The 18,529-nt window shown below is 38.7% G+C and overlaps 1 pseudogene; it reads right to left on the bottom strand.

Annotated features, from left to right (window-relative positions):
- Positions 1–1,748: 1,748 nt before the first annotated feature.
- Positions 1,749–18,121, bottom strand: LOC130887797 (signal-regulatory protein beta-1-like; annotated as a pseudogene).
- Positions 18,122–18,529: the final 408 nt, after the last annotated feature.

The following is an 18,529-nucleotide window of genomic DNA, read 5'->3' as shown; positions in this document are numbered from 1 at the left end:
GGGCTAAAATGAGGAGGATCCAGCCCTGTTGCAATTGCATTGTGGGGCAGGATGCACTTTTATGCTGAAATAGAACCACTAAACGCAGTCCTAACACACAGGGACACAGACAGTGACAGGGTGGGTGCCATAAGTGAAATCATTAAGTGCTACTCCCCCATGCACTAGGAAAACAATAACAAAGGTCAAACGCGTGAAACTGCTAGGTATGAGGGGTGGCTCAAAATATAGCTGTGTTTCTTCTGTTGAAATGAATATAATTTTATTTATGTGCTGAGCACTGTCTGTGATTCCCACTGTTTGGTATGCATAAATGCTTCCTGGCTACTATGGACCAAAGCATTCTGAACAGATATGAGCTTGAGCTAAGACTCAGAATCATTTACATTGGATGGTGTCCAACAACCATGAAGAGGGCCTCAATGCAAGGTGATGTGAGCCCCCTCACAGAGGATATCAGAGTAGACATTCACAGCACGTGGGACACCAGGACTGTGCTGAAGACATTGCAGGTGTTGCTTTTTCCTCCAAGGTTCACAGGAGTTTGGACATGAACGACTTGGATACAATCTGCAACATTATACATTAATTGCTCGGCCATCTTTTCACCAGTGACTTATCAGAACCAAGGGATCTGGTAAAGGCTAAACCAAAATGCAATACTTTTTGGCATTATTGCTTTGTAAGTAGAGTGGCTGTCCTTTGTTGTAGATTTTTCACTGTAGCTAATCCCCTTCCTGTTATGTATTTGGGGATTGATTCCCACAGTTCAGAACTTTTTGGTAAAAACAGTTTCTCACTGACCAGGCATTGTTCATCTCTGCTAGTTTAAGTGCAGAGATTTGCCTTCGTACAATTATCTTTACCAGAAGGCATTTGGTCAGTATTTAGGCAAAAGTATCCCACTCATAGCTCTCCAAGGACATAGAATTACTACCTGCCCAAGATGCTGCTCTGGTTTTACTGTACAACACCCACAATCAAAGGTTGATAACAGCATAACCCAGAACTAATAATTTAGAGTCCTGGGTCTCTTCTTCATTTAGAGCAATAAGTCTAACTTCAGACCTAGTCCTATAGAAACTATAATGTCTGGTGTATGTGCTATCTGAAAAGAGTCATCAGCTTTCCTTAGGTTGCCTAGTTATCTCACAGCCTCTACAAATACTGGTAGAAAAGAAGTCACATGCAATTTAAACAATCCACGCCCTATTCACAATTTTACTAAAAATAAATTCCTTTGCTCTTTACTAACCACCTAAAAATGAAATGTAGTACACTAACCTTCCCCTCTAGAATCTGCTGATGATTTAATTCCTTTCTTAACTAACTTTCCCCATTAAGGAGTTCACCAGACATATATAACCACTTCCGTGGATTGTGTGTGTGTGTGTGTGAAAATTTTTATCTGATTTTTAATGGGGCAGAAGAATTCTGGCCCTGGAACCTGCTAGGGCTGAGGAATTGCTTGTTTTAAGTGTATATATGACTGGGAACATTTGGTAATGGGAAGGATAAAGATGAACAAGTAGAACTGAGAACAAAGATAACAAGTAGTGGGTGGAGCAAGAGAAGTGATGGATTGATGAGAGAAGAATAAAGAAATATGGACCGATGATTCCTGTTGTGAGTAGATTTCTTACCCCTTACATATTTACCCTCAGATTTGTAGCCCCCATTTAGCTATCCGTGGTGTCTTTAACTGAACCTTGAAAGTGAGTCAGAAAGGCAAAAGCCTTTTAAGGCTCCTATTGAGTCTCATTTCTGTCTTTGAACCACTTCACTGTGATGTTCTGATGGGAGAAGTCAATAGATTTGCATGTACAGCTAACAGTCTCTTCATGTGAAGCTCTGGCTGCAGAGTCTAAGACTACATGAAGAGATGGTTTATCTAAAAATGAATATTTAACAAGGATGTGATTATGATGGCCCACTGATGAGATAACATTGTGAAGAAACTTCCTAAATACTATTACCATCCTCATTTATTGTGGTGCTTAGGAACAATACCAGACCTTCACCTGCTCTACTTCAAGGTCATAGCTGTGTCTGAGCTACAGTAATTAACTATTCATTCTCCCCAAGGATATTTTTCTGTTTTTGTATTGTTTGTTTTGTGTTTCACAGGCTTTCTGCCTTATCTTTCTCTGCTTCCTTTGTTCTTCTTTCTCCACAGTTTAGTGTAGATGCTGAGGTGAAAATGAGGAATGAAAATGTTGAATTAATTTTTATTCTAGACAAAGGTAATGCCAATATATTTCATATTTTATAACTTCTCTTCCTGCATGCCTTTTCTTAAAACATTGCAAATCTAGGGGAATTGTTTGTTAATTTATACCTATAGTATCTCAGGAAATAAATGATATCACAGAAGGGCCACAAAACTGGAACCCTTTCTGCTTCCCCCAGTTCTTTTTTTTTTTTTTTTTTGCTTTTTACTATATGCTGGCAGGACTCTGTAGTAGGAGCTGCGGGCCTGCTTTTCATCCTGCCTGCCCAGCTCCTGCATGGCTAGCTTTACACCAGAAATAACAACACACAAACTGTATTCTTTTAAACACTGCTTGGCCCATTAGCTCTAGCCCTTACTGGCTAATTCTCATATCCCAATCAACCCATCTCTAATAATCTGTGTAGCATCAGTCTTTCCAGGAAAGATTCAGCATGTCTGACCTGGCAGCTTGCTTCATCGCGTCTTCCCAGGAGCACACCGGCATTGTGTCTGCCCCAGAGAGGAGAGGAAACGTCGTCTGAGCTCACTTCCTCTTCCTCCCCGCATTCTGTTCTGTTTACTCCACCCACCTATGTTCTAACCTATGAGGGCTAAGCAGTTTCTTTATTATTTAACCAATGACCTTCCTCCATCATTTCCCCTTTTTCTGTTTAAACAAAAAAGGAAGGCTTTAACTTTAACATAGCAAAATTACATATAGCAAAACAGTTATCAAGAAAGAATTACAGTTACAATATTTATATCTATTTTAGCTTTATCATAACTAAGGAAAACTATAACTATCTATCTATTCTTCAACTCCATCAAAGACTCCAGAAGGATATAATATTACCTAAGTAAATGAGAAGTAAGCAACTAACAAAATTCTAGAAATCACAGAGACATCTCACTGCCTGGACAGTCACCCAAAGTTCCTCTGTACCATTGGGGCATCCATCTTTGGCCTTCAGGTCCATAGTATCCAAAAACATTTCCATGAAGCAGGAAATTTCAAAGGCAGTTTAGTCACTATCTGTTGTGTCCTGCAGAATGTCTCATAGACTCTTTCATAAATCAGGAACCCCGAAAGATCATCTCACCTTTAGGCAACTTCAGTAGTCCTCTCTCTGTGGGTTCTCTGTGTCCAGTTTATACAATAGTCCAGGCAAGAGCAGTTTCTTGCCCAAATAGCTATCAAACTCCATAAGGTGCCTCTTCGATGCCCATCTTCTGCTTGAAGTAGATTGGTGCTGCCAGGAGCAGAGTGTCTCATTGTCATGAAAAACCCTAAGTTATTAAAACATTTAAAATGCCATATTCTATAATCTTTGAAAGATATGAAGAATGCCTATCTAAAATATATCTATGTATATCTAGAAAATCTAACTAACATGACTGACTACAAGCTTGACTATTATTGATAATTTTCCATTAACAACCTATATACATTACATTTTTAAGTGAACTACACAATCACAATACCTTAATCAATATCAGAAATACATATACATATAATAAAATTGACCTTAAATTAATATCAGTAAACCAAGATTCATATCAATGCAAATTATTCACATCTATATCATCTCCCCCTTTAAATGTAAAAGAACATTTATAAACAATATATAGGAACATGGGTGCAGTTTTTTCTCTCCAAAATGTTTCCTGCTGAATGGGGGTGCTGTTATTCGGGTCTTTTATGGGATAACCTGTCTGCTAGATTCATCTCAGTTGGTAGTTGAGCGAAGCAATTTTTTAAGGGTGTTCACAGCAACCCTTCAGGAGGGTGTGGTCTATCATACCATATTGTGATCGAAGAAGCAATCCATAGAGTCTCATTCTCTGTGAAAACAAAAGAAGAATCTCTTTTCCAAAGTATCATATCCTTAGATCCAAATTCTGCAGTAAGGTATTTTGAAAATATCTATCTTGGATTAGATCAGCAACATTTATAAACAAATATCTTTTAGCAGCTGTTGCTCTTTTGTCAGCATTCAAACAATTCAAAGAGAGCATAATAGCATACAGTATCAAGATTTTCTGTGTATTTTCCATCTTTGTGCGGCTTTATTTTAACCTCTATTTCATTTATTTTTACTTTTGTTTTATATTCTCTGTTTATCTTTGTCCTGGAATAACTCTGTAGACCAGACTGTCCTTGAACTCTCAGAGATCCTCCTGTCTCTGCCTTCCAGGCATTGGGATTAAAGGCGTGTGCTACCACACCTTGAAGTCACAGAGGTAAATCTCCCTCTGCCTCCCAAGTGTTGGGATTAAAGGTGTGTACTACCACACCCAACTACTTTCTTTCTTCCTTATTTTTGTTTTTTTTTCTTTTAAGAACTTTAACATTTAGTCTGCATATATTTTTAAGTACAATGTAAATCATTTAAAAGTTTTCTTTGTCTTTGAATCTCTCTTTAATGTATCTCTCTCTTTTTCTGACCACACGAGCCTTTAAATTACTGAGCAATATGGGTAGGATTAAAGCCGTGGCTTTGACGGCTGGATCCAGCCATTCCTTAGCTTTCCAGCCTCATGGCAGAGGTACCGGCTGTAGCCATGTTAGTCACCACAACTCTGTGGCATTTCAAGGTCCTTGCCAGCAAACAAGCTCAAATGCTCTCTCTGTAGCTGACCTTCTGCCTCAAAGAGTCAGAGTTTGCCCTGGCAGAATGGCCCACAAAGCCAGCATTTTAAAACAGCACAACCTTTTTCCTGCTACGACTGAAAACAAACAAGCATTCAGTCAGCTTTTATCAACACCATTTAAGTGTTTTGTGGCAGGACCTCTTAAGAGCTGCAGGGTTTTGCGGCTAAAGCTGAGTCAGGAAGCCTCTCTTAGATGAGAGCGCTTGCTTGCATCTAGCAAGCAGAGCAGACCCAAGAAATTGCTGCTACAAAGAAAACATGCTTTACTCTATTCTTTCCCAAGCTTTCTCAGGCTTTCTGTAGATTCAGTGCCCCATGTCTGGGCGCCATCTGTAGTAGGAGCTGTGGGCCTGCTTTTCATCCTGCCTGGCTCCTGCATGGCTAGCTTTACACCAGAAATAACAACACACAAACTGTATTCTTTTAAACACTGCTTGGCCCATTAGCTCTAGCCCTTACTGGCTAATTCTCATATCCCAATCAACCCATCTCTAATAATCTGTGTAGCATCAGTCTTTCCAGGAAAGATTCAGCATGTCTGACCTGGCGGCTTGCTTCATCGCGTCTGTGTGTCTGCCCCAGAGAGGAGAGGAAACGGCGTCTGAGCTCACTTCCTCTTCCTCCCCGCATTCTGTTCTGTTTACTCTACCCACCTATGTTCTAACCTATGAGGGCCAAGCAGTTTCTTTATTATTTAACCAATGACCTTCCTCCATCAGGACTCATCTGTGCTAAGACTGAATTTAACATTGAAAGCTCACTAGTCTCTATCTCTAAATAAGCTTTGTTAGGACTTAGTTTTAAATTGAAAACAGTGATTTACCCTCTGCAGAAGAAGCTACAGATGGTCCATTTACTAATTTATAATTGTAAGAGACACAGAGAGAAGCCTGTTGAAGAGACAAAATTGCTTCTTGGTTTAAAGCACACATTTGGTTAGACTAACAGGAAGAAAGCAGTGGGCCCCATAGATGCCTTCTGCTGAGGTTATTATGTGTAACAGGGTGTATTTGGAAATATACACATTTGTATTTGTAGATATGTGACTCCTTTTCAAATGTCCGTCAAACCAGGAGTGAATACCAATGTTATTTGAAGTCAGGCTATCTAAACACTATCATAACTTATGTCCCTATGGGTTTGAGGGACTATAGCCAGTCACCAATTATCAAAACTTCTTGGTATCCTGACATTATCCAGATTTCAGTGACAAAATCTTTGCTTGGATTAAGAGCAGAGTATGTTCATGAACAAGTTACACCAGCTAAAATATGCTCACCCCATCCATAAAATGATAATATCCTTATAAACTATTTAATCTTCAAATACATCAGACCTGGTCCACAGGGCAGGTTTCTTGTGATGAAGACAGTGGGTATATGAGGTTATCTGCTGTGTCTCTGCACGAGTAGCCACAAACTCAAACAAATAAAACATTTATGACCTGGGATCTGCTTTTTCTATAAGCAGAGAACAGTTCTTTGTTCTGATATGGGCTGTGAATTATGTTTGACATTGTTGTAACTTTCTTTTTTATTTTTTATTGATTTTATTGATCTATACATTTTCTTTACTCCCCTCTAGCATCTCCCATGATTCCCATGTTCCCAACTTTCGCAGGAGAACTTTTCTTTACCTACTTCCCTTGGACATTAGATACAAGTTTGTCTCTCATAGGGTCCTCTTTGTTGTCTATGTTCTCTAGGATTGTGAATTGTAGGCTGGTTTTTCTTTGCGTTATGTTTAAAATCCACTTATGAGTGAGTACATATGATATTTGTCTTTCTGGGTTTGTGTTACCTGACTCAATATTTTGCCATCTATTTGCCTGCGAATTTCAAGTTGTCATTATTTTTTCCTGTTGTGTAGTACTTCTTTGTGTAAATGTACCACATTTTTCTTATCCATTCCTTGGTCAAGGGGCATTTATTTTGCTATCAGGTTGTGGCTATGACAAGTAGTGCTGCATATGAACATAGTCGAGCATATGTCTTTGTGGCATGATTGAGTATCCTTTGGGTATATATCCAAAAGTGGTATTGCTGGGTCTTGAGGAAGTTTGTTTTCTAATTATCTGAGAAATTTTCATTCTTATATCCAAAGGGGCTTTATCAATTTGTGATGTGGGAGGGTCTTCTGTTTTATGTTGATTTCATTGGTTAATAAAGAAACTGCCTTGGCCATTTGATAGGCCAGCCCTTAGGTATGTGGAGTAGACAGAACAGAATGCTGGGAGGAAGAGGGAAGTGAGGTAATTGCCATGCCTCTCCTCTCTGGGTCAGACGCGATGGAGCCTGCCACCAGGTCAGACATGCTGAATCTTTCTCGGTAAGCCACCACCTCGTGGTGCTAAACAGATTATTAGAAATGTGTTAATCAAGATGTGAGAGTTAGCCAAGAAGAGGCTGAAACTAATGGACCAGGCAGTGTTTAAATGAATACAATTTGTGTGTTGTTATTTTGGGGCATAAGCTAGCCAGGCGACCGGGAGCCAGGCGGCAGGAATGCAGGAATGTTCCCTTTAATCCACATCCTCTTCAGCATAAGTTGTCATCAGTGTTTTTGATCTTGGCCTTTCTTGCAGGTATAAGATGGAATCTCAGAGTTGTTTTGATTTACATTTCTCTGATGGTTAAGGATGTTGAGCATTTCCATAAGTGTCTTTCAGCCATTTTAGATTTCTCTGTTGAGAGTTCTCTGTTTAGGTCTATACTCCAATATTTTTGTTTTACTTATTCTTTTGATGACCAATTTCTTGAGTTCTTTGTGTATTTTGAAGATCTTCCCTCTGTCTGCTGTGGGTTTGGTGAAGATTTTTTACCATTCTGTAGGTTACAGTTTTGTCTTATTGTCTATATTCTTTGCTTTACAGAAGCCTCTCAATTTCAAGAGGTCCCATTTATTGTTTATTAATAATTAATATTATTAATTTTATTATATCATATTATTAATCAATGAAAAATTAATTCTCTCAGTGTAGGAAGTGGTCTCCTGTGCCCATTTGTTCAAGAGTACTTCCCACTTTCTCTTATATGAGGTTCAGTGTGTTTGGCTTTATATTGAGGTCTTTGATATATTTGGACTTGAATTTTCCGCATCATAATAGATATGAATCTATTTTTATTCTTCTACATGTTGATATCCAGTTATGCATTTATTAAAGTGCTTTCTTTCTTCTCTTTTATATTTTTTGCTTCTTTTTCAAAAATCATGTTTTTGTAAGTGTGTGGATTAATATCTGGTTCTTCAATTCATTCGGTTCCATTCTTCCTCCTGTATGTTTTTATTCCATTACCAGGCTGTTTTCATTACTGTAGCTCTGTAGTAGAGTTTGAGTTCAGGGATTGTGATGTCTCCAGAAGTTCCTTTATTGTACAGAATTTGTTTTGACTATCCTGGGTTTGTGGTTTTCCATATGAAGTTGAGTAGTGTTCTTTAGAGGTCTGTGAAGAATTTTGCTGGAAACTTTTTGGGCATTGCATTAAATGTGTAGATTACTTTTGATAAGTATTTTTGCATCAGTGTTCATGAGTGAGATTACACTAATGAATAGTAGCACCTGATTGAGAGGAACATTATCATATCTTGGGGATCTGATGATGAATCAAGAAATTCTAATTCTGTATGTCAAATGTACCTAGCTCCTAAGTGGAGATGATGTCTCTGGATTGGATAGCAAGATGCTGAAGTGGAGTCAGTTGTGGGTTCAAGGTCAGTTCTTAAAGCTTACTGGCTATAGGATTATGTACAGGGAACTGGTACATAGGGTTAAAATCTCAAACAGAGCAGGAATGGATAATCTGACAGTCCTACTTGATGGAATATTCCCAGAAACAAGACCTAGAAAGAAAGAATTCAGGCTTGTGTCAAAAAATTTAAAGTGAGTGTCCTGTTTTCACAGCTACTGATTAAAGGGTATCTACATGCACACTCTCTCCAGAACATGAGCCTATATTGCCTGGAACCTTCAGTGTCTGTCAGAGTTGATCCCGCAAACAATTTCAGACAGAAAAACAGCAAAGGCCTAGCTTGCTGTTGATATTTAAACCTGGACTGAGAGATTTGACAGCAAATTATGTACCTTGAAGTTTCACAGTGTACTATGGATGAAGAAGAAATGAAAAAAGCACACTCAGCCATGGCTCTGTTACATTCTGCCTTTGTGTGATTTTCTCTTGGGCAGGAGGAGATACACATCTTGGGTAAAGAGCTCCAGCTTGCCTGCCTCCTGCCATCTCTGTTGACATCTAGAATGGAACCCAGCATAGCCAATCCCTGGGTCATTGGGGGCAGAAAGGGAAGACTCAGCCAGGAGAAGTAGTATTCTCTGGAGGCAGTAGTCCAGGTCTGAGCCTGTCACTGGACAAGGCAGTCAATGGAGAAGGATATTTATACAGCCTCTAGGAGGCCACAGCATGAGAAAGGTACGCACTGATGACCTGGTAGACAAGGGTATAGATTTATCCCATTCACCAGAAAAAGGACCTGTAGCAAACAGCATGTTTTCTGTTCTCTGCTTTCTTGATCCACAGCTGGAGTAAAGTCACCCTATGAACTTGCAGGCCTCTTACAGGCTTGCTTCTTCCTGGTTGCTCACAGAATCTCAGACACATTTTGACCTTTTGGAGATAATGAGGGATGAGGAGGACAATGAGGAACTTCCCATACACATACAACTCGGTGCCGCCCCCAGACTGAAAGTCCCTGTCACGGATTTCTCTTTTTATCTTCACACAGTAGTAGGTACCAGCATCAGCAGGTGTGACATTACTCATGCGGATGGAAAAGATAATGTTTTTTTCTCTTTGAGGTATCTGTAACATTTGTGACTCTTGGAAACTTCTCTCCTGTGAAAGCATATATAAGCTTCCGATTTTCCCCCACACCCTTGAACCATCTAACGGGTCCCACAGGGAAGAAGGTGGTCACAGTGCAGTTCAGAGTGACTGACTCTCCAGCAGAGACAGAAACTGATTTCCCAGGCTGAATCACCTTTGGATTCTCCAAGGTATTTCCTCCTGCAGGAAACATCAGTTAATGTTCATCCTAAAGGGGACCTGAAAACTATCCAATTTATGATCAAAGTTATTTAATCAATCAAAGCAGGCATGTGATCACAGTTCCCCTCATTTGTGCCTCTTAACACAAGTATGTAACACAGATGAGGAAATGAATCACAGAGACACTGAGAACTTGGCAGTATTCTGATTGAAGTCCCAATTCTGTTTGAAATTCTCATGCTTCATACAGTGTCTGTTTTGCTTTCATTTTCTGTTTATATGGCATGAGGCACTTCTTGTGTAATAGTATTACATGTGATGACTTGACTCTATTACCAATAAGACATGAACAAAAGTGTCTTGTATAGTTAGTGAGATGTACATTTGATTGCACGATTCTCTGGGGCAGCCCTACAGCTCAGGATGGAGTTGGTTTACCAGATAGAGTGCTAGTGCTATGAATAGATCCCACCATGAAATAACATGTCCCTTAATGTAGTGGGATTTCATTTGTATTTTAATAAATAAATTTGCCTGAAGTTAAGACTGGTCAGCCTTTCAAACCAGGCAGTGGTGACATCCACGTCTAATTCCAGTAGCCACAACCGTTTGCCATAGAAACCAGATAGTAGTAGTTCAAGTCCAATTTAATCCCAGCACTAGAGAGGAATATATAATGTGAAGGGACAGTTCTCAGCTCAATCTCATTTTGAGGATTCCTGGAGGCAAGATTGCTATTTCTCACTGAGGTGGAGGTAAGAGTCAATGAATGACTCCTTTGCTTTTCTGGTCTTCAGGTTGAACCCCAATATCTGTCTTTAGAATTTTATTAATCTTGATACACCTTAATTAGAGAAATAAAAATCTCAATTTTAGTTACCAGTTTTAAAATATGTATTACAAACACATTAATTGATTGATTGATTGATTGATTTTATGTGTATGAATGTTTTGCCTGCATGTATTTTTGTGTATTAAATGCATCCCTGTTGCTCAAGCAACCCAGGGACGGGTGCCAGATTCCCTGGTATTGATAATACAGATGGTTGTGAGTCATATGTGCATGCTGGATATCAAGCTTTGGTCCTTAAAAGAGGACCTTATGTCCTGAACCATCTCTCCAGACCCAGCATTATATTAACCTCAAAGACGATGTAACAGATTATTATAAAGTTAATGTTTGACACAACAGAAACATTTTATCTCATGTTTTGGATGGCCTCGGTCCTCATTTGATGTGACAAGGCAATTAGAATGCTGTCATAGCACCACACTCTCCAGGTGGTACTGTTTCTTTGTTTGCACATGATGTGGTCACCTGGATGTATTCTCTCTTGTCAACTGTCTTCCCATCATTGCTCTCTGTTTGCTCAGTAACTTTGTTCCCATGACTCAGACACTTCTGACCTCTTTTTGCCTTTATTTGGTGATTTGGTAGGACTGAACTGTACTGCTGTATGTTACTGTAAAGGAACCAAGACTGTACAGCAGCCATTTGAAACATGAAAATATCAAAGAAAAGTATAGAAAAGAACTAAAGAAAGTGAATTGTCTGAATAATAAAATACAACATCAAATGGAAAGAACCTGTCAGAAGGAACCAAATGGTATTGAAGGGTTGAGGAGGATATAACTTGTGAGTCCAATGGACAGAGTTCAGAGAGCATTTAGCAGGTTCCAATAAAAAGATACAAAATCATGGAAATGGATCCAAAAACATTACTCAGCACTGCAGGGGTAGGGTACAATAAAGAGAAGAAATTGAAGAATTTAGTAAGAGTGGTAAGATTATTGGGAAAAATGTCACCTCATCTTCCTGGTTTGATAAATTATAAAAATTATAAATCCAACAAACTGAACTAATTTAATGTGAGATAAACTCCAGCACACACTAGAATTCAACAGACAAAAGCAGAGTAGTATGAGAATGATGAGAACAGCCTAGAGCATGACTCAACTCGTCCTGCTAAATAATATCAATACAACTCCTATCAGAAATGTCACCATCCAGGAGAAAGTGAGATGGTCAGTTCCAAAAGAAAAAAAATGTCTGAAGTTCAAGTAAAACCAAGATTCTAAAGAAGGCAACACTATATTTCGAACACTAAGGAATAAATATGCTCTTCCTAAGTAAATATCTGAGTTTATTAACATGATGTGTGACATGCAGGCAATGCTAACAGGCTTTCCATGTGTTGAAATAAAAAATACAAGAGAAGAAAAATGCAAGAGTAATAAACATTACAGCTTCTGACTCTATAGTGAATATTAAAATTTATAAAGCACACCAAGCTCCAAACTTCCACTTAGCTGTTGAAAAATGGTGGCTCTAATCATCCCATCTGCCTCCATGGTTCTCATGAAGACTTAGGACCTCATTCATCATAGTCACTCTAATGTCTCAAAGAAGAATATCTGATATGAAAAGTCAGATTTTCTAGATAACTTAAACCAAATAACAAAGGAACTTAGTGAAATGATGGAAGAAGGTCATTGGTTAAATAATAAAGAAACTGCTTGGCCCTCATAGGTTAGAACATAGGTGGGTGGAGCAAACAGAACAGAATGCGGGGAGGAAGAGGAAGTGAGCTCAGATGCAGGGCAGCTCCTCTCAGAGCAGACGCGATGCAGCCAGCCGCCAGGTCAGACATGCTGAATCTTTCCCGGTAAGACTGGTGCTACACAGATTATTCGAGATGGGTTGATTGGGATATGAGAATTAGCCAGTAAGGGCTAGAGCTAATGGGCCAAGCAGTGTTTAAAAGAATACAGTTTGTGTGTTGTTATTTCAGGGCATAAGCTAGCCAGGCGACCAGGGAGCCGGACTGTGGGAAGAGGCCCACAGCTCCCACTACAGTGAAATTAATACCTGATGTAATGAGCTTGTACCAGATCTGGAAACAAGTCGGTAGTCTTAAAATAATTCCTGATTAAAATATGAAATAAGGGACACATAATGGGAATGAGTTATATTATGTAATGCTACATAATATTGGCATAGGTAGTTATATATACAAAGTATATAACTAATTTTGTCAAAGTTATATAATTTATTTCAACTGATAATCTTAAATTTATTGATTAATTTTTGCAGCAAAAACCATACAAATTAAAAAGATCTAATTAAGATTTTTTTTACTAAGATAACATAAGTCCAGAAATTGATAATGTAGCACCTATTAAAATTTCATGAGCATTAGAAAACAGAATTGTAACTCAAATTTTATTAGGTACTAGGACCTATAATTTGAGACAGGAACAAACACAAAGTATAGAAACAGTATGTATGGCTTTCTTTTTCAATAAGCTTGCCTAAACATTGTGCCAGCCATTACTCTGCAACATTTCTTATTTGCAAAGATGTTCTAACATAACGAATAAAAACTCAAAGTGAAATAATGTTTTACACTTATAAAGTAGTTTGATAAATTTACTTCTATAAAGGTAAAATGATAATCATGGGAGATTTGAAAATCATTGGCATGTTCCCAGAACCCACCTCAGCACTCACAAAGAACTAAAACAGTAGTCAGCTACAGTTTGAAGCAAAGTATTATGCATAAGTGAAGGAAGTCATCATGGGAGGAACTAGTATCTGCCTTTCTGTGAGGACAGCACAGAAAACTGAACTAAATATCCTGACAACTGGCATCTGCTTTGCAGAGTGAATTTGATAATCTCAGCTAACTCTGCTCACATAGATGTGAGTGATTATAGCTAGTAAAAGGATCCAGTCATTATAGGTTTATCTGATTTGGGGAGACCAGCTGGAGTCATTTGTCAAAGGCTATGCAACCTTGCTGCAGGTTTTGTGTTAATGCTAGGACTGGGAACTGGTAGACATGCAGTACTTGCCACCATTCTGCCCCTAGGCTCTATCTTATGTTGCACTGCAAAAGCGCTGATCAAGCAATATAGCAGGTATACTATATTCCTCTGCTGGCTCTCTCTGTACTGAGTATGGGTTCATGCCATTAGATGTGCTATGGGCAGGTGGCTTGGGCCCCTATTTTTAGAGCTGTCAATGTCAAAGTCACTTTGCTACATCTGAGCTTAACTCTGTAACTACTGAAGAAATACCATTTTACTGACACCATCATTCCCATCATTGGACTATCTGCACATTGGGCCTCCCATTCCCTCTGTTGTATAAAGCCACTGCTGCATCCACCTATTTAAATATTTTATGAGACCATGTCCAAGGAACTTGTTGTAGATTAAGAAAGTGTAAGAAAACAAGATATTCTTGTCAATTAGTGCTTTTATTGGCAGGCTGCATTTTGCAGTTACAAAAAAAATCAATCATTTTATTATTTATCTCAAAAGATAATCTCATAAAAAATCTTAAAAGGATAGCAAATCTATATTTCTATATATAAAAATCAGTCACTTATATTTTAAGACCTCAGAGTACACAACCACTACTTTTTTTTCCATTACACCATATCAGGAAGCTGAGTGCAAAAAGTGGAGAGAAGGAATCAGTCATCACCTTTGTACACCAACACATCTTTATCCAGAAAGGCACATCAACTAGTAATAATCAAACTGCATTTCTTCTTGTTCTTTGACCTCAATACTCATCTATCAAAATTGTGACCTTCTAAACTTTAAATTATTCCCCAAAATTTTCTACATTAAAGCCATTACCAAAAACATCTTAACCTTACTTTACTAACAATCTACATTTCTGAATTTTTTCTAAAGGTGGTGATTAAATCATTAATCTGCTCCAGCAACAATTGGAAAAAGTCGATCTCTATTATTCTTTTTTTTAAACATATTCATTTATTATGTATACAATAGTCTGTCTGTATGTCTGCAGGCCAGAAGAGGGGACCAGATCTCATTACAGATGGTTGTAATAATATGTAGAGGATAGTGTTGTTCATCTCCACCCTACTACCAAAACACTCAAGCTGGACACTGGTGGTGCATACCTTTATTCCCACAACTCAGGAGGCAGAGGCAGGCAGATCTCTGTGAGTGAGAGGCCTGTCTGGTCCACAAGAGCTAGTTCCAGGACAGGCCCTAAAGCTACAGAGAAACCCTGTATCGAAAAACCATTGGGTAGTTCATTTAAAAATGTAACATATATAGGTTGTTAATGGATAATCATCAAAAATAGTCAAGCTTGTAGTCATGTTAGTTAGATTTTCAAGAGGTACATAGATATATTTTAGATAGGCATTTTTTATATCTTTCAAAGACTGCAGAATATGGCATTTAATATATTTTAATAACTTAGGGTTTCTCATGACAATGAGACATGTCTGCTCCTGGCAGCACCAATCTACTTTAAAGATGGGCATCGAAGAGGATCCTTTTGGAGTTGGTTAGCCATTTGAGCAAGAAACTGCTCTTGCCTGGACTATTGCATAAACTGGACACAGAGAACCCTCAGAGAGAGGACTGCTACATTTGCCTAAAGGTGAGATGATCTTTCGGGGTTCCTGATTTATGAAAGAGTCTATGAGACATTCTGCAGGACACAACAGATAGTGACTGAACTGTCTTTGAAATTTCCTGATTCATGGAAATGTCTGCTGGATACTATGGGCCTGAAGGCCAAAGACGGATGCCCCAATGGTACAAAAGAACTTTGGGTGACTGTCCAGGCAGCGAGATGTCTCTGTCATTTCTAGAATTTTGGGTTTCTTGTTTGCTTAGGTAATATTATATCCTTCTAGAGTCTTTGATGGAGTTGAAGAATAAATAGATAATTATAGTTTTCCTTAGTTATGATAAAAATAGATATAAATATTGTAACTGTAATTCTTGCTTGATAACTGTTTTGTTATATGTAATTTTACTATGTTAAAATGAAAGCCTTTCTTTTTTTGTTTAAACAGAAAAAGGGGAAATGATGGAGGAGGGTCATCCTTCTATCTGTTGCTTTCATTGGTTAATTAATAAAGAAACTGCTTAGCCTCTGATAGGGTAGAATTTAGATAGGCGGAGTAAACAGAACAGAATGCTGGGAGAAAGAAAGAAGCCAAGTCAGGCAGTCGCCATGATTCTCTCACTCCAGACAGACGCAGGTTAAAATCTTTCCTGGTAAGCCATGTCGTGGTGCTACACAGAATATTAAAAATGGGTTAGATCAAAATGTAAGAGCTAGCCAATAAGAGGCTGGAACTAATGGGCCAGACAGTGTTTAAAAGAATACAGTTTCTGTGTAATTATTTCGGGTAAAGCCATGTGGGCGGCCGGGTGCCGGGGATGCCGCCCCACCGCTCGTATTACAACATCAATTTTGGGATATGTTTCAGATTCTAATTATAACATTTGTGCTACACAACTTCCCGGTACTGAAGTGAATTCTTAATATAAATCAACCAATAAAAGGAAAAGTTTCATGAACTATCACAGGTTAGAACTTTGAAGCCTATAGGAAGATAGATAGATATTTATTACAGGGAGACAGCAGTGAATCAAAAAGGGGCTGAAATACAATTAAAAAGAGAGAGAGAGAAAATTCACAATGTCTGTCAATGATGTATTCCCCATTAATGTTTTCATATGTATTGATGTTGTCCTTGTTCTTATAACATTATATTGACTGAGCAATGTGTGTCTGTGAATGTGTCTGTATTTTTGAAAGATATGGAGAGATAAAGAAAGACAAAGAGAATAGTTAAAGAAAAGAGTCCACAGTGAGAAATGAAATGATGTGATTTTGTAATTATATGTTAATTTGAGAAAAAGAGATTTAGGAAATTATAAAATTATTTAAAATTACTCATGTTTTATTGATAGTAACAGGTGAATGGGAATTAAAAAGGACATCTTGAAACTTCTATAACATTAGCTATCTTAGCACCCGACCAGAGTGGGGAGCCTGGGGGCTATGAAGCCCTCACCTGAAGCCATAAAGTTTTCCTCATGGATAAAGAAGGAACTAAGGATAAGGAGCCTTTAGGGAATCATTAGCAGGGTCCACTCAAAGTGTCAATAATCCTTACCATGAGAAGAAGGGAAACAAAGATCCCTGGAGAGGATCAAGAAGACCAGGGGTATGTGTGAACTGTTATACATGAGTTGGAGCCGGGCGGTGGTGGCGCACGCCTTTAATCCCAGCACTCGGGAGGCAGAGGCAGGCGGATCTCTGTGAGTTCGAGACCAGCCTGGTCTACAAGAGCTAGTTCCAGGACAGGTTCCAAAACCACAGAGAAACCCTGTCTCGAAAAAAAACCAAAAAAAAATAAAAAATAATAAAAAAAAAATACATGAGTTGGTTATGCTCTGTTTGTTAAATCCATAAACCCAATACTTGATGATGTATTTGTATTTGGAACATTACAAATACAATGTTACAGTGTTGGAACATACCAAATAAATATGAATTTATTTGGAACAAGGTCTTTAAAGGAGTAAAGGTCAATGAGGTCATGTGGCGGTCTTAACCCAAACTGACTGGTTTCATTTTAAGAAATGGATAAGATCCACAGAGACAAGCTGAGGTAAGGTCATCTATGTACAAAGAAAGAGAAGGTGAAATTTAAAACAGGAGAGACATCATAGAAGAAAATAGCTCAATGGACTACTCAACCCTTTGCTTCCAGTCTCCAGAACTGTGAGGAAAAAGAACTATTGGTTTGGCCTTCAGCCTGTGGTACTTTGTCATAGCAACCTTAGCAATACATGCAATTGGAAGAAAAAAATAATAGTACAGTCTCTCAAAGAAGCAATACTCAGTGGGAAGACTGAGGTCAGATGAGGAAGGAACTGGTGGACAGAGGACAGGATAAAGAACCTAAATGAGAAGGAATGGAACTGAGCATTGGCAGAGACACTTCCCTTGAGTCATGTCGCTGGCCTGTATGTAAGCCTCAGTATCTCAGAAAGTGAGCAGAAAATGTTGAGCCTGGAGCCAAACCATCAGCTGCTTTGCAAATGATGCACTGGCACTGATGACCTCAGAGTCTCATTGATTTAAGTGGGATTCTGCTGAAATATTAGAAATTTTAACTATTGTTTTTGAAGCACTATCTGATAAGAAGCTTCCAGCCACCCTTTGTAATTGATGGACTTAAAGAGCAGTGCTCAGGACTCTGGCTCTAGCCCCTCAGATATGTTCTGACCTCTCTTGTGGCAGTTCTTTTGTTTATCTGCAGTCCTTGAGTTCCATTGGCAGGGATAGACAGAGGCAGAGAGATGACTGCACCCCTGGGACATGCTCACCTGTGAGTGCCAGCAGTAGGGTCAGCAGCAGGGCACTGTGAGGAGTGTATGGCCAGGAGTCAAGGACAGACATGGTCCCAGCTAAAGAACTTGCTCTGTCCAGTGTCTATGCTTGTGAGCTCCAAAGTTCTCTTCTGTAGAGAAAAGAAATTCAGTGTCTTATTATGCATAAAAATTGTGACTGTATTATGATGAAACAGGAACCATACTGATTTCCTATTATGTGCAGCTAAGAACTAGGGAGAGAGATGGAAAAGCACTTTCACTGGACAAAGACATGTGCCTAGGAAACAGAGAAAGAAATTCAAACCTTCAAGGCCTAATCTCCCCCTCTATAATCTAGGCCTAAGAGGAGTAACATTTAGTGCTTCAGAGGGTATGATGGTGAATCTTGGCTATGATTTTGACACCTGAAAATTGGAACATCAATTGATTAATTATCTGTTTAAGATTGACTTGTGACTCCATCTGTGGGGCATTT

This window comes from Chionomys nivalis, chromosome 16, assembly GCF_950005125.1.
Source record: "Chionomys nivalis chromosome 16, mChiNiv1.1, whole genome shotgun sequence".
NCBI lineage: Eukaryota > Metazoa > Chordata > Mammalia > Rodentia > Cricetidae > Chionomys > Chionomys nivalis.
The sequence above is the reverse complement of the archived record's forward strand: the minus strand, read 5'-3'. Positions and strand labels throughout refer to the sequence as shown.